General features: G+C 39.8%; 1 protein-coding gene across 1 annotated transcript in view; it reads right to left on the reverse strand.

Moving 5' to 3' along the window:
• The window catches only part of LOC117566416 (protein slit), a 58784-nt gene that overhangs the window by 32743 nt on the left and 11214 nt on the right, over positions 1-14827 (reverse strand). The window contains exon 2 of the mRNA XM_034245940.2: positions 8561-8630. The gene's annotated coding sequence lies outside the window, so the exon portion shown is untranslated. The remainder of the gene's footprint in view (positions 1-8560; positions 8631-14827) is intronic.

Consider the following 14827-nt stretch of genomic DNA (forward strand, 5'->3'; position numbering starts at 1 on the left):
TAAACCTAAACGTAAAAGTAAACCCAATCCCATCCCATCGACAAAGTGAAGCACCAGGTGCAATGCATTGCAGTTGAGAGGCAGCTTTGTTGTCGGTGGTTTTTTGTCGGGGTCAGGTAGTTTTGCCTGAATGCCCGAGCATTGTGTTTTATCCACCGGCAGAGGGAATTGAGCTATGTACGTTTTACGAGAGATATACAAACTGCACTACGTACACTTGGTTTGCCAGGGGAGTCGCTCAGTGCTGTTGCATGCGTCACTGGGATTAGTGGCAGGTAGTAAATTCTCAAATCGCGAGAGTTGCCACAATCTAGAATGCATAAAACAAATTAGAGCGCAAAGAAGCTAGTCCCTTAATCTAGAAATATTAATATTCAAAAATGCCATTAAACAAAACAGCCAAGAAAACTACACTCGAGTGTGCTTGATTGTGAGATTTCGATGAAACTCCCTAACTAAATATACCTAATTACTATACTGAAGAATACTAAAATATACCAACGATTATATTTGGTATATAGATATAACACTACTACATAAATATACCATACAGTACAAAATATACCAGATAGTCAGCCAAAGACCTACTAAGATCCGATTGCAGTTGACGGACAGACAGAAGGATATGGCTATATTGTCTGATCAAGAGTGTATTTATTTCCAATCAATTCAGATTAGCCTTCTACCCTATGAGTAACGGGTATAAAACGTAGTAACTAAATGAAAGTCTTAAAGGGCTAGTTCCTTAATCTATAAATATTACATGTTTACACACTCTGTTCCTTAAACATGCATCTTTAATTTGCATTTAAATATAATTTTGTTATTCTATGTGGTTCTAACCCAATGAACTCTCTGGCCCGGCAGTAAGTGCGCATAAGATTTTGGGGGGACTATTAATGAGCGTGACATGGATAATAAAACCACATTTGGCCATTTGGTAAACACACTCTCAACATGTTCAACACAGCAAATAAAAAATCGTCGCCTGCTCTAATAATTTTATGGCACTTTAACGCAAATCCATCAAGCCACCCTCGTTACAAGTGTCCAAAAGAATCGATCGATGGGGATGTGCAGAGTGAGTTTGCTGTCGCTGGCAAAAGAAAAACATTATCTATATCAACGAAACTTGAATGTTTTTCATAAATATTTTCGGGCAAAAATGTTGTTGAAAGTTGAAAAATGTATAAATACTTTTTATTCCCATACTACCGAAATAATGGTCACTAAAAAAGAGCCAATAATAAGTGCTCAAGGTATTGAAATTTTCAAATTACTTGGTAGGGAGAATTGTCCTATCGTTGTCTGTGTCTGTGGCTGTTGCTGTTATTGTTGTTGTTGTTGTTGCTCTTGCTGTTATTGTTGTTGATGGTACTCCACGCATCGATATCAAATTTCATGGGCTTTCACAATGGACCCACAGTCGAGTGCGTGTTGATGACAGATTTTCTGTGTGCTCTGGCGTCGATTTCGTTGTCGTTGTCGTTTACGTTGTCGTTTCATTTTCATTCCGTTGAAAGTCATTTTTACTCATTTATTGTCACCGTTAGTGGGCGCTCACAAGTGTGTGTGTGTGTGTGTGTGTGTGTATCCTTACAAGTACACAAGTATATATATAAATGTAAGTGTATGTGTGCTGCACGACGGGCTGCCAGAGCCTGGGTATTGATTCCACTTCCAGCTCCGCAGCGGGACACCAAGTCAGTCACTTTGTCAGTCAGTCCCAAAGCCCAATTGACATGACTCAACAGCAGTCATGCTCTCTATCTCACTTATTTCCGATTCCCACTCTCTCTCTCTCGCTCTTTTCCTTTGGGCTCTTTTTGTGTACTTATTAAATATTTAAGAGCTTGGCCTTTGTTTCAGACGAAAGCCACGGCAAATACTTAATAATAATTTTTAACAACTGCCGCAACTCGGCAGGTTGCTGCTGCCACCGCCATGTAACTCATTTCCATTCCCCTCTCTCGCCTCTCTTCCCTCTCTGCCAACGTTCTCGTCGTCGTCAGCGGCAGACGTCGTTCCTTTGATAAACTGCACGCAGAGTTCTCCGATCCAGAAACTTAAGTTGCCATCGCATTTTTTTAAATTACGAGCATGGTTTGTTGCGTTTAAAATACAAATTATACATACGTGTTTCTTAGCACTGAGTTTATTCGATTCACAATTCTGACTCATACAGCAAGAAGAGCAAGTGGGTCAAACAGGTAAGACACAATGAGTGCTTAATAAACGGTTCCCATTGCTTATTGTTCGATTACTTGCGCACTTTCGACTTCTCAAGAAAATCAAGCTCCACACGCAACCCAGACAAGACACTTGTGGGGAAGTTCTAACTCTCTCATACAGTTAATTATAGTTTGGAAAAGTAGAAATGAAGAAAAGAGTAAAGAATGCCGCAGTCCCTATGCGTGCTTCTAACTTGTTCTCTCCAGACCTTTGGCATTTATTCTATTTTTATTTAGAAATTCGACATTTAAATTACATTTTATTAAAAGTTTCCAGGTAATACCATTCTTAGTTAATAAAGTATAAACCATTTTATTTCATATTTAGCAGCATTTTAACAGTCCAAATCAAAAACAAATTGTAACAAATATTCGAACTAATGCGAACAAAAGATTCCACATGACTATGTTATTTGTAGAAAATATAATAAATATTTCTTCATCAAAATGATATATTCATTTATTTTCTTTTATGTAATTAATTTTAATTTGTAACTTCAAATTCAATCAATTTAATTTGATCATCAGAACCAATAAAAACAAAATGTATCAAACATTTAAAATATAGAATTTTTGGCTCATACAATCATAACTGCAGTCTTAATGATTGGTTACGATCAAATAATATAAGACATATTGATATACCAAATATAGACTTCGGTATATTTTTGTCAGTATATAAGATTAGCATATGTTGATAATAATACCGCATTGTTCTGCTTTCAAGTACACTTGACTGTAGTTTCTTTTTTTGTATGTTATTTAAGTTAAATTTATTGTACTTCTTATTTGACTTCTTACTAGTTATTTCTCGTCTTTGCACCCATATGCGTAATTAACTAAAAATAAATTAACCTTTCTCACATTTCCAGCGAACTTAAAAATGACCTTTAACTATTTATAATCTTCCGACCTTTCAATTAGACTCAAAATGGATTATCAATTATTAATTAAGTGTTGTCTATGCCATAAGCATAATGTCAAAAGTGAACAACCGGGACTTTAAATGTGCGTTAAAAGTCTGTTTAAATTTGATGTTTTAATCGTAGCAACCGAAATCCATAGCAATTTGTTCGGTTGCTCTCAAGTCGCTCAGTCGTTAGCTTTTGAGATGGAAAAAGGAAGTGGAAAATGTAGCTGCAATGCAACCCTTTTAATATTCATGCTCAGCTGAGCTGAAACCCTTCTCTCAGCTCAGCTGAATATTTGTGCCCCGTATTTGTTAGTCCTTTGGTCTAAGTTCGTTAAGCGGACACCTAGGACAACTAAAGCTGTACTTTAATTCACTCTGTCGTCGTGTGGGGAAACCTTTTGCCTTGGCTTAGCTTGACTTGGCTTGGCTTGGCTTGGCTTGGGTTCGCTTGTTCAAGCTGCCTTCTCCATTGACTTTGCCTCGCTCAAGTGTTAAATCTATTTGCAGTGGCTGCTCCTCCGAGTGTGTCCCTATGTCTCCTCCTCCTCGTCTTCCCAGTCACTCTTTAGTGCACTACAACACTACATTCAAGTGAAACACTCATTTAGGGGATGGGATGGGGTCGGGATCGGGATCGGGGCATCCTCAGCGCCTAAAACAGCGCTATGCACAGCGTAGTCCGAAAAACAAACTCAACTGCCATTCCAGGCATGCCTATGCTGCACATGCAACAGCCACTGTCGCTGCCACTGCCGTTGCTGCTGCTGCATTTGTCGTCGTCTGATTTCAGCAAATATTTGCAAATTTACGTTGACTGTGTGTAACCCCAGCATGGCCCGTGACGACGACCCCGCGAGTAACTGAGACTGAGAATTGCAACACAAGCGGAGCCAGAGGAGAGGAAGGGGGCAAAGCGGCATGCCAGCGGCATTAGCGACAACTGTCGTAGAGTGGCACTTAATGAGCAACGGCTGCTGTGGCAGCTACTACTACTGCTGTTGCTGCTGCTGTTGCTGCTGCAGTGGCCCGCATGCCACAGAGTGCAAAAGAGAGGGCAACAATAAAGTTGAAGTTATGCACGATGGCCATGCAATTGCCGCCGCTGTCTGCCATCCAGTCTGACTCTCTGTCTGTCCAAGCATCTGTCTGTCTGTCAGTCTGTCTGCCTGCAGCAAAATGTATCTTACGGATGCGCACAGACCTTCATTGTGGCTGGCACAACAGTCGCTGTGCTTGCCAGTTGCCAGTTGCCAGTTGGCTGACTGCTACAGATTCTTCTCTCTCTCTATAGCGTTGCAGTAATTTGACTTGATTTGTTTAAGCTGCCACACACACACACTGATACACACACACTAAAGCACACACCCCTTGGACCCCTACTAAATGACAAATGTGCCGCTACCATGTAATCGCATTAAAGTCCAGCCACCGTTGGTGTTGTTGCTGCAGCCTCTGCTGCTGCTGCTGTTGTTGCATATGTTGCGCTCATTAAATTTGTATTTATAATAGTCGCCAGCTAAATCGCCTTACATTTGGCTACGCCCGTGCTTAGCGGCAATAATGGTAATCATCATCATTTTTCGATAGCAGATAGAAATTGTAGTTGCTGTCGCGATTGCTGTTGTTGTTGTTGCTGTTGCTGTTGTTGCTTGACTAGGCAAATTGCAAAATTAATTAAATTTTAGCACAACTTTCGAACGGTACAAATGATTCTTTGTTGTTGTTATAGTTGTTGTTGCCATTGCTGCTGTCGCTTTTGTTGGATGTTGGATAACTCTCTGCGTTGATTGGCGCACTGTGGTTGGTGGTTGCCGGTCACTGATTGCTGCTCGCTGCTTGCTGGCTCTGGCTCTGACTCTGGTTGCTCTGGTCTCATGGTTTGCCTCGGCTTGGCCAGCGGTTTTGCTTGCATTAAGTGAAAAAAAGATTCAGCCCGTTGGTAACTCAACCCGCTCCGCTCCCTTCCCTCTCTCCGCGTTTTAACATTTCTCGTACATGCAAGTGACAAGGCAATATCCGTCACGCAAACAACAGCAGCAACATCAGCAGCAGCAGCAACAACAGCAACACCCTGCCACCAACAACAACAACTCAGCACTATGGTAAGAAATCAATACGAGAATTGGATACTGAAAATTGGCTTAGCCATATTGCAATATTTATGAAAATAGAATGCATTTTTAACAAGGATTCAAATGAAACTGATGTAGACTGAACAAAGCTATTTTTATAATAAATTTTAATAAACTTAAAACTTAAATTTATTAAAATTTACATCATCGTAATTTGAAAATTAAGAATCAAATATTTTAAGCTTGAATGAAAATAAGCCTAAATATAAATAAAATTCTCAAATCAATCGTTTCTACCTTTAAAAATTTAATGTAGTTATAGTTCAGATAGTCCAACTGTTATAAGGATTATTAAACAGATAAGTGCAGTTAAATATAATTAAATAATCTTAGTTTATTAACGACACATTCAGTAAAATTTAATGAATAAAACATTTTTTAGCATTTTTAGTATAAATAAATACCATGCTGGAATATTCCACATTGACAAAATACCAAGTAAAGGAAATACTGTCTTAAATTTAAGAAATTCGGGATTGAAATGTATTTTCATGAAAAAAATTCTGGATTATTCAGTTATTACATCATTACTACATATTAAATTGTGGGTGTCAATTCAGTATTTATATACTGTGTAACTTTATCATGTATTGAATTCAATTGCAGATTATTAAGCCAACAAGAGAGAATGAATCTTCCACATATTTAACGATTACGTTTATTATGAAGTTTTGCATTTTATGTATGTGTTGATCTTACGACATGCTTGACTATCCGATAAGAAAGCAATCGAATTGTCATAAATGACTCTTTTATTGACTACTTGGTAATGATATTCATCTTCTTTGAGGCACTCTGAGCAGAACTTGTGGCAATTACTTTGACGCAATCTGAGCACGATACGAACGAAGCGTAAGAACCACATAAGAGACGCATTAACCATATGTATGTGAGCACATATAATATGCAAATTGAATTGGGTAACGAATTGTTTTGGCCATTTAACTGCCATTATTGTCCACTGTGCGTGGTCTGGTCTGGTCTGGTCCTGGTTTGCCTGGCCGATTTGCTGGCGAAATTATTATTCATCGCTTGTACAACGACAACCACACGATGAAGCTGACGCTGACGCTGACGTTGGCGTTGACGCTGACTGAGACGCTGAAGTTGGCGCACGAGTTAATTACGGTCCATTAGACTGCACAAGGGGTGTTTATTACCACATCAGTGGCGCCGCCGACGCCGCCGCCACCGACAACGCGTCGCTGCCAACGTCAGCAGGACACACGCTATGGCCATTGAAGGTGGCGGGCCGCATGATGAAAAACTAGAAAATTGTTGTTAGCTTGTTTCGTGTTTGCGGCAGCAGCTTTAACTTAGCTCTCTCACTCTCTCTGTCTTTCGATCCGTGTGCATGGACATGAAATCATTTAGAAAATCTGCTTTGACATGGAAATTGCGGCAGGCAAGAAGCAAGCAGCAACCAGCAAGCAGCAACGTCAAACATCAGGTGGAAAAATTATTGAAAATGTTCGTGTCTCTATTTGTGTGTGACATAGTTATGCATGTGTGTAGTTGCTTTTTTTTGGGGGAGGGGGTCACTAAGCTTCAATTGCGTCACGCAGGTTCGACGCACTTTTCGCCCAGCGATTTCTAATTGTGACGCAGGCGCGGAAGAGTTTCCAACAACGTAGACCAAAGGCTAACGTTTGCCCCATTGTTGATGTCGACGACGACGACGACGACGACGACGACTGGCGACAAAAATTTATTAAAATATTACGCCAGGTTGGGCAACCAGTTGGCAGCGACAGGTGAGGAGGGAGTGGAGAAAGGGGGGGTGAGGGGGCCACAAGGATTCGTCGTTGTGTTGTGTTTGCATAAAACTTTTTCAAACAAAACTTGGCTTTCCCCTCTGTCAAACCACCGACGCCCCCCTGCAAACCCCTTCGTCTACACTTTGCTCTGTTGCTTCCTTACGTTTTTCCTTCTCCTTTTCCGTTCTTTCTCTTTTTTTTTTGTTGTTGTTGTGCGTTTGCCTCGCAAATTTTCAACAAATTTAGAAGAGCGGAAATTGCAAAGCATTCAGCGAGTTGAGTTATTTGTACGAATGCGTGCAGAGGGATGGGTAGGAGGGGGTGGTTGGAGGTTGGGGTAAAGCAAAAAAAGGAAAAGTTTTCTAGCCTCTGAGAGTTGGGCATACAGATTTTGGATCCGAAGAAGAAGAAGAAGAAGCATAAGAAGGAGGAGGAGGCAACGAAGGCGTTGCAGCGTCGACAAAATAAAAAGTTTTCGCGTTGTTTACATAACAAAAGCAGCTACAGAGCAATGTCGATGCGGGTGAGGGGAGGCAATGGGGAGGGAATGGCGAGGGGGAGGGAGTCTTCACTCGTGGGTGGGTGGCCTGTCAATTTGTGCATTGGAATTTAACAGCATTCAGTGCCCGCTGCATGCAGCACATAAATTGAAGTTTTATTGTTGCTGCTGCTACTGGCCATAAACAAAGTAATTAAACGCAAAAGCCAAGCAGTCAACAACAACAACAACAACAGCAATCATAAAATGGAACAACAACAAGATGACGCAGGCCAAACGCAATTAAAGAGTTGAGAAAATGATTTTTGTTGGCTTACCGAATCGGTTCCATCTCTGCTTTATATCACATCATGTGCCAAAAGCGTAAAAAAGCAAAGGAAAATCTGCTGCAATTGTTGCTGCATGCAAATAAACAGACTTCAGCAAACGCCGCGCTAATTGGCGCGACTGCGAAATAACGACGCTGACAGCGACGCCAGCCGCAACAGAAAGAAGGGGAGTCAAGGAGACAGAAAGACAGAGAGAGAGAGTGCAAAGGCAACTGAAGCTACTGCAACTGCGACTGAGGCTGCGACTGCGGCTGCGGCTGTTGACCGTTCGTTTGCCAGCGCATGTCTCTGCTTTAACTCTGTCTCTGACTGACTGAGTGACTGACAGAGACTGCCTGCTATATGTCTAAATACTATGTCTGTCTCACTATGTGTGTGCGTGCGTGCGCGTGTGTGTGTGCGTGCTTCGCCTCACTCAGAGATGGGCGCGTGACAAGATTGTGTGTCACGCATTATGGCCGCATACCGCGACTAATTGCAAGTCGTGTAAGATTTTCAATAGATATTTATTTTCCTATTAGTTTTGGCTATTTACTGTAATTCTCGAGATTAAGCAAAGCTATCTAAGATACGCCTCACGCAAAAGCTTACAAATAATTTTTTAATATTAAAAAAGTAATAAAGAACTCTCGCCATTTAATGTGTTATAATCATACATTCACACAAATTAGTTTGATACTTATTTCTCTGAATACTTACATAAGTCCAACCAAAATCTGAATATTTTGGGCCAACTTGAATCAAAGTTCCTGCTGTCGGTTATAAACAACTGTAATTAAAATCATAAAATGTTCATTAGTATTAAACATTTAGTTTGATGATAAATACAAAAATAATTGGTAAATTTGCTACAACAATGTTGTCAAATATTCAGTTTAATCAGATTTTAATGATGAATGTGAATCATTGCCAAATTGTTTGGTTTTACTCTACTAATATAATCTCAAAGATATATGTATATTTATGAATCCATGTGTCTAATATATGTATGCACTAATTGGAAATTGTCTTGTAAACATAGCTTTAACGGCACACTCGTTGCTGTTAATATTGTTTTATTACCAATTACACGCTCTCACAATTCTATTTAGTGCATTTTTATAGCGTATATTTGGATCAGAGCGAAATAAATTTTGCCAAGTCAAATTTCCATTTTTTAATGACGTGTCGTATTTTGATTTACGTGCGTTTTCAATTTAGCGCTAAGTAATAAAAATAACTAATTCGTTTGAGCTATTTAACAAAAAACTAAAGAATTTCGATCGTGTCACGCGATCGACTCTAAATCCATCTGCAATTCGCAACGCTAGCTTAGCTCTAAGGACTTTGGGTAATCACCTTGACTGACGGCTTCTAATTGACAACAAGTGTCAACTAGAAAAAGAAAGCAGAATAAAATTAAAAGTGAGACATCAAAGCGTCCAAAAAAACTGATATTTAAATGAATATACACTCTTCACTCTATTTTAATTGAGAGGAATAAAAATGTAATTCAATGTGCTTCAACGCAACTTATCTTTTAAAAGTGAAATGACTAAACAATTTGAATTTTATAATATTTTAAAGTACAATTTGCTCAAAGTCTAAAATGTTATGTACAACACTCGTAAATTTCCTTTATGTATATTTGACTTGCAATTTTGCTCTCTGTAGACGACGTTCTCATTGCTGAAGACCCTGTGGGCGTTTGCATAAGAAGTCAACATTTACACAACAATGCGTGACTCATTATAATGTAACAAACAGCATCATTAACTAAACTGCTGCTCGATATGAGTTTTCTCAAGCTCTTGCAAAAACATGTTAAATTCATTTTACAAACCTGAAAACTTGTCACATTTAGTGCTATACTGATATATGTATGTACTGCTCCAATCTGATTGCGAGAAATGACTTTATAGACTTGACTTTATGTGCTTGCAGAAGAGTTGTAAAACCTTCTTAATGCGTCGAACACTTTCTAAATAGATTTCCTCTGGTTTTAAGTGCTTTCCTAAACAATTATTCGCAGCTCTCTCTCTCTGCACAATTGTCGAGCTTAGTACATTTTTTTAGAGATCATTTACGACAAACATAGCAAACTATCGGATTCTTGAAATCGGCAAGTGCTGCATAAACATTCGCAGTCAGTTTAGAGGGAACCTCACTACTTCAACTGAAGTGAACTGAAACCAAAATAAGGTCCAAGTGCGGTAGGTTTGGTGCCACATAATGTGGCAGTTTTAGTATCTCAACATTCGGTTACACGCAGCAAAAGAAAAGCTGGAAAAATGAGCAAGGTGCTTGGCGTTTTCAATTTGCTTAGCACATCCGCCCGCCACTGATTGAGGCGCAGCTCTGGCCAAAAAGCTGAAATGGCTTCTGCAACGCGCTGTGTTGCAGGTAAAAATGGCAGCACAGATAAATATAACGAAGCAGCAACGAACGAAGCAACTTCCCGGAATGATTTAAATGCAAAGTGTACATTTTAACACGCGGCTGGCTGCCAATGACAAGACTCACAGACTCACACCTCGCACTCAACTCTCACTCAGTCACTCGCTGCTTCTGCTGTTGCTGCTGCTGCAAGACATTGCCGCAAATGAAGCAATTGCACCGCAGCAACCAGGCGCGGCAGCAGCAGCACCAACGATAATAACAACAGCAACAACTATAAAAATGAAGTAATATGCGCGGCAAAAGTAAGAAAAAAAAAAGAAGGAAGAATAAAAACTACTTCTTCGCTCTGAACTAACTGATGAGGAAGGAGGGAAGGAGACAGGGCAGCAGCATAGTGGATGTGGCGTCAGTGCAGGGCGACGCCACAACAAAACATAAATTCCAATGAAATAAGTTGATTTATGCTGCTGCGCGCGCCGTGAGCTGACAGCAAGCAACCAGCAAAGCAGCAAAGCAGCAGCAACAGAGTTCCAGGGCCTAGGGCCTCCATAAGAAGAACATCCATCTGGCTAGGGCAGACTGCCAGGGTGCCAGTGCCGAGGCAGAGCTCATATGCCATATTTCTCATATATATACATATATATATATATATATATGTATATATACGATATATACTACTCACAACTCGCACTTGAGCAACGATGCGCTGAACGTTGACGTGCGGCATGCAAAGTCAAAAATAACTAAAAACAAAAACAATAAGAAACAAAAACTAAGGGAACTTTTTTTCGCCTGCGCTACTCTCTAGGTGTTGCAGGGAGGCGGGGGCGTGGCACTTGGCGTTGATTGAATTATATTTTGTGCAGCGGATAGCATAAAAATCAAATGTGTGCTCTCCACCCTTTCCTGCTGTTGCTCGCTCAGTCGACTCCATCCTGGTTGTTGCCGCCTTTGCACAATCAAAAAGCTCATAGTTCAGCGATGGGCACGTGACAAATTAATCATGCCACGTTAATCACGAAGATGACGCCAGCAAAGTTGTGCAGCACGAGTGACAGAAAGAATTCCAGCAAACTCGAAAACAAAAACAATTAAGAAAGCAGCAATGGAGTAGTGTGATCAACTGAGAAATACTCGCTAACAATATTCACTGCAAGCAAAACAGTACGTAATTATCATAAAAATATACCGAGTTATTATACAATTATATAGTAAAATATACCAAAAGACACACTTGGTATGTAAATGTACAACTTAATTAAAATATACCAAATTAGTTTATACGATTGTATAGTAAAATATACCAAAAGACACACTTGGTATGTAAATGTACAACTTAATTAAAATATACCAAATTAGTTTATAAGATTATATAGTAAAATATACCAAAAGATACACTTAGTATGTAGATGTACTACTTAATTAAAATATACCAAATTGGTTTATAAATATATTCTAAAATATACCAAATCCTACTCTTCATATATAGATATACTACTAAATTCAAAATATACCATAGAATACAAATTATATGAGATTGTCAACCAAGTCAGACCATATTAAAAAATTTCTTGAACAAGATTTTGAGATTTTTATCTGATCTAAGCCAATTTTTATAAGACATCTAAAGACCTGAGTTAAATTACGCTTGCCTTTATCTCTCTTCCTGTTACATATATTTCCTGCCTGGTATAAAAAGCAAACTTCAGTACTTTAATTTTTAATTACACAATGGATTTTCGACTATGAAGTAAATTGAAGCTTGTTTTTAGAGTGAAAGATAAGATAAAGTAATTAAAGTAGCTGAGCCATAAATTGGCCTCAATTGCATCATAAAATTTACCAAAATAGTTCAATTCTAGGTTGCAATTAATACTCAACAAATATTCTTTTACGCTATTTCGCTGCATTTGTTTAGTTTGTAAACGGCGTCCATCAATCGCATCACGCTGCCATCGTTAGGCATATTTCAAAAATCATCACTTGCTCGTGGCCCACGCGTTGTATACGCAATCTGTTTGGGTCTAGCATTTTTTATGAGGGGTCTTCAAAAACCAAGAGAAGAAGAAGAAATGATGCTGCTTGCAAGTGTAAATCATGAAATTATAAGCCATTTAATTAGCTGCCTTGATGTTGAAATATGGTATGCTGATATATAGAGTAGACTTATTTTCAAGTTGCTGAAAGCCATTTCCCACTGGGGTCGGGGTCGGGTTCGGATTTGCTTTCTGCTCTGGACTCTAACATATGTTGAACTAATTTAAAAGCGACCAGGGGTCAAAATGCATTTTGCTCATTAGACAGGGCGCGCTTTGATGTTTCGAGTTGTTGTTGTTTTTGTGGGACCCTCGATGGAAATTAGAAATGCGAGCGAACGTTCATTTCATTTTCATTTTCATTTTCAATTCAAAAGTGATTTGCATACCGCCTGCTTCACCTATGCCGCCCCGAAAGCAACTTGTTGTGAGCACACAGACACAGACAGAGTCAGAGGCAGCGTCAGAGCGAGTCCGAGTTATGGCCACGTTGCCCAGCTGCTGGCCTCGTTGTCATAAATTCTTAACGTGGCTCACAATCAACTTGCCAACCATGTCGCGCAGTCGCAGACTGTATTCTGTATTTGTGAGGCGGCTTTATTTAACTCTGCTCAACTGTCAACTGTCGACTTTATTTTTGTTTCTGTTTCTGTTTTTTTTTTTTTTGTTTTTTTCTTCATCGTCGAGGCGTGCTGCATGCACCTGCGCGATAAGATAAGATGTGTGGCACAAGGGCGCTGCCCCATCAGGCACATCATGTTGTCAGCGGCATTCTCTCTGCTTTCGGGTGTCTCCAATCTGCGGTGGCATGCGGCTTGTAAGTAGCATGCCTTTGTTGTTGATGTTGCTGTTGCTGTTAATGTTAATGTTGTTATTGTGTCCACCGGGGTAATTGCACAGAAGTGTGTGTTGTGCGGTGGAAGGTGTGCGGTGTGCGTTGGGAGGAAGTTTTTGCTGCTTCTTGGAAAATGTTAGTCAAGGGAATTGTAAAGAAGAAAAGAATTATGAAATTCAGTGCCGGGCTAGACAAATAGAAAATTCTACGAGGGTTGCGAAACATTAAAGGAGCAACCTGTTTAAAGTATCCTGCAGACCATTTTATCGTTAGTTCCCTTTCGGATAGGGAAATGAGTTCACAAAAGAGGAGCAGACAAAAAAGGGTTAAATACATTTTGGATTTAATCTCAATACATCAATCAAAAGGTAATTTGAAGTGGTCTAGCACTCTGATAATTGTCAGTTGTTTTCGTGCATTTTATCTGATCGGCCAGCTAACTAAAACTTTCACCAATAAGCTAATGACCTCGACTATTCATAACTATAATTGCTGCTGAACTTGGGGACTCACTTCAAAGAGAGAGGGAGAAAGGGAGCGAAGTTTTGAACCCGTGTAATTACGAATATGCATTCTGAAACGGCTGAAACATTTTCACGCAACATTTTCAGCTAAGTGCAAGGTGTAATGTGGCCCAAGCACTTTTCATATTACTCAGCGCTTTTCCGCCAAGTGCCGAATGAGGGAGAGAGAAAGAGAGAGTGTGGTGCAGGAGATTCCCAATCACAGTGCCTCAGTGCTTGTGCTTGTACTCGTGCTTGTTTATGGGGACTGTCGCGTCATCCTTAATGTTTTAATTTTGAGCCATTAACAGCTGCATATTTCGTCTGGGCTGACATATGCCACAACACAGCGAGGGGGGAGAGAGAGAAAAGGGAGAGGGGGTGTCTACAACTCATGTACATCATTTCGACATTTGCCAACATGCATTAAACAGCAGCAACTCAAACTCGGAAACAATGCCATTAGATATATCGCGTCGAACAACGCCCATTTTTTGCACATTTTTGGTTCTCCTTGATGTATTCAAAGGCTCAATGCACACCCTCGCAATTGGAAGCAGAGTCACACACACGCACAAACACACATACAAACGTATATATATAGGAATATACACACGTCACTTTTCAACCCCTAACGTGGGCATCTTCGCTCAACCCCCTCCTTGGTATCTCAGTCTATGTTCGACGGCGCAGCAAAAATTAAAAGCATTAAAAATGCCCAAGGCACAAAAGGTAAAAGACTGTTTCGACTAAGCGGGGTGCTGCGGGAAGCGGGGAGCGGGAAGTTTGATTGCTTATAGCTGGAGCAGGGGATGACATTGAAGGTGGGGCGATGTAGACGCGAGTTGGAGGTGGAGCTGAAGCTGAAGCTGAGACCGAGGTGTTGCCGATGCAATAGCTTGGCCCAAAAAAGGCAAAACAATAAGAACAAATCTGCAAAGTTGATTAACTATAAGATACCGATCGATGAGATCTTTTTATCAGAACTTTGATATACCCCAATATAGAAAATGTAACCAAATTCATTCGTCTTTTTTACGAAACAAGTGAGTTTTAGAAAATAGAAATAAATATATGCTTAAAGTTTATTTATTTCAGATATCATTAAAAAAATTTAATTATATTGTTAACACTCTATACAGATTTTCTTTATAAGATTAAACAAATTTTGTACTTTTTGGAACCGGATTGCTCATTCTCTTTGGAAGCACTC

The sequence above is a fragment of the Drosophila albomicans genome, chromosome 3 (assembly GCF_009650485.2).
Source record: "Drosophila albomicans strain 15112-1751.03 chromosome 3, ASM965048v2, whole genome shotgun sequence".
NCBI classification, from domain to species: Eukaryota; Metazoa; Arthropoda; class Insecta; order Diptera; family Drosophilidae; genus Drosophila; species Drosophila albomicans.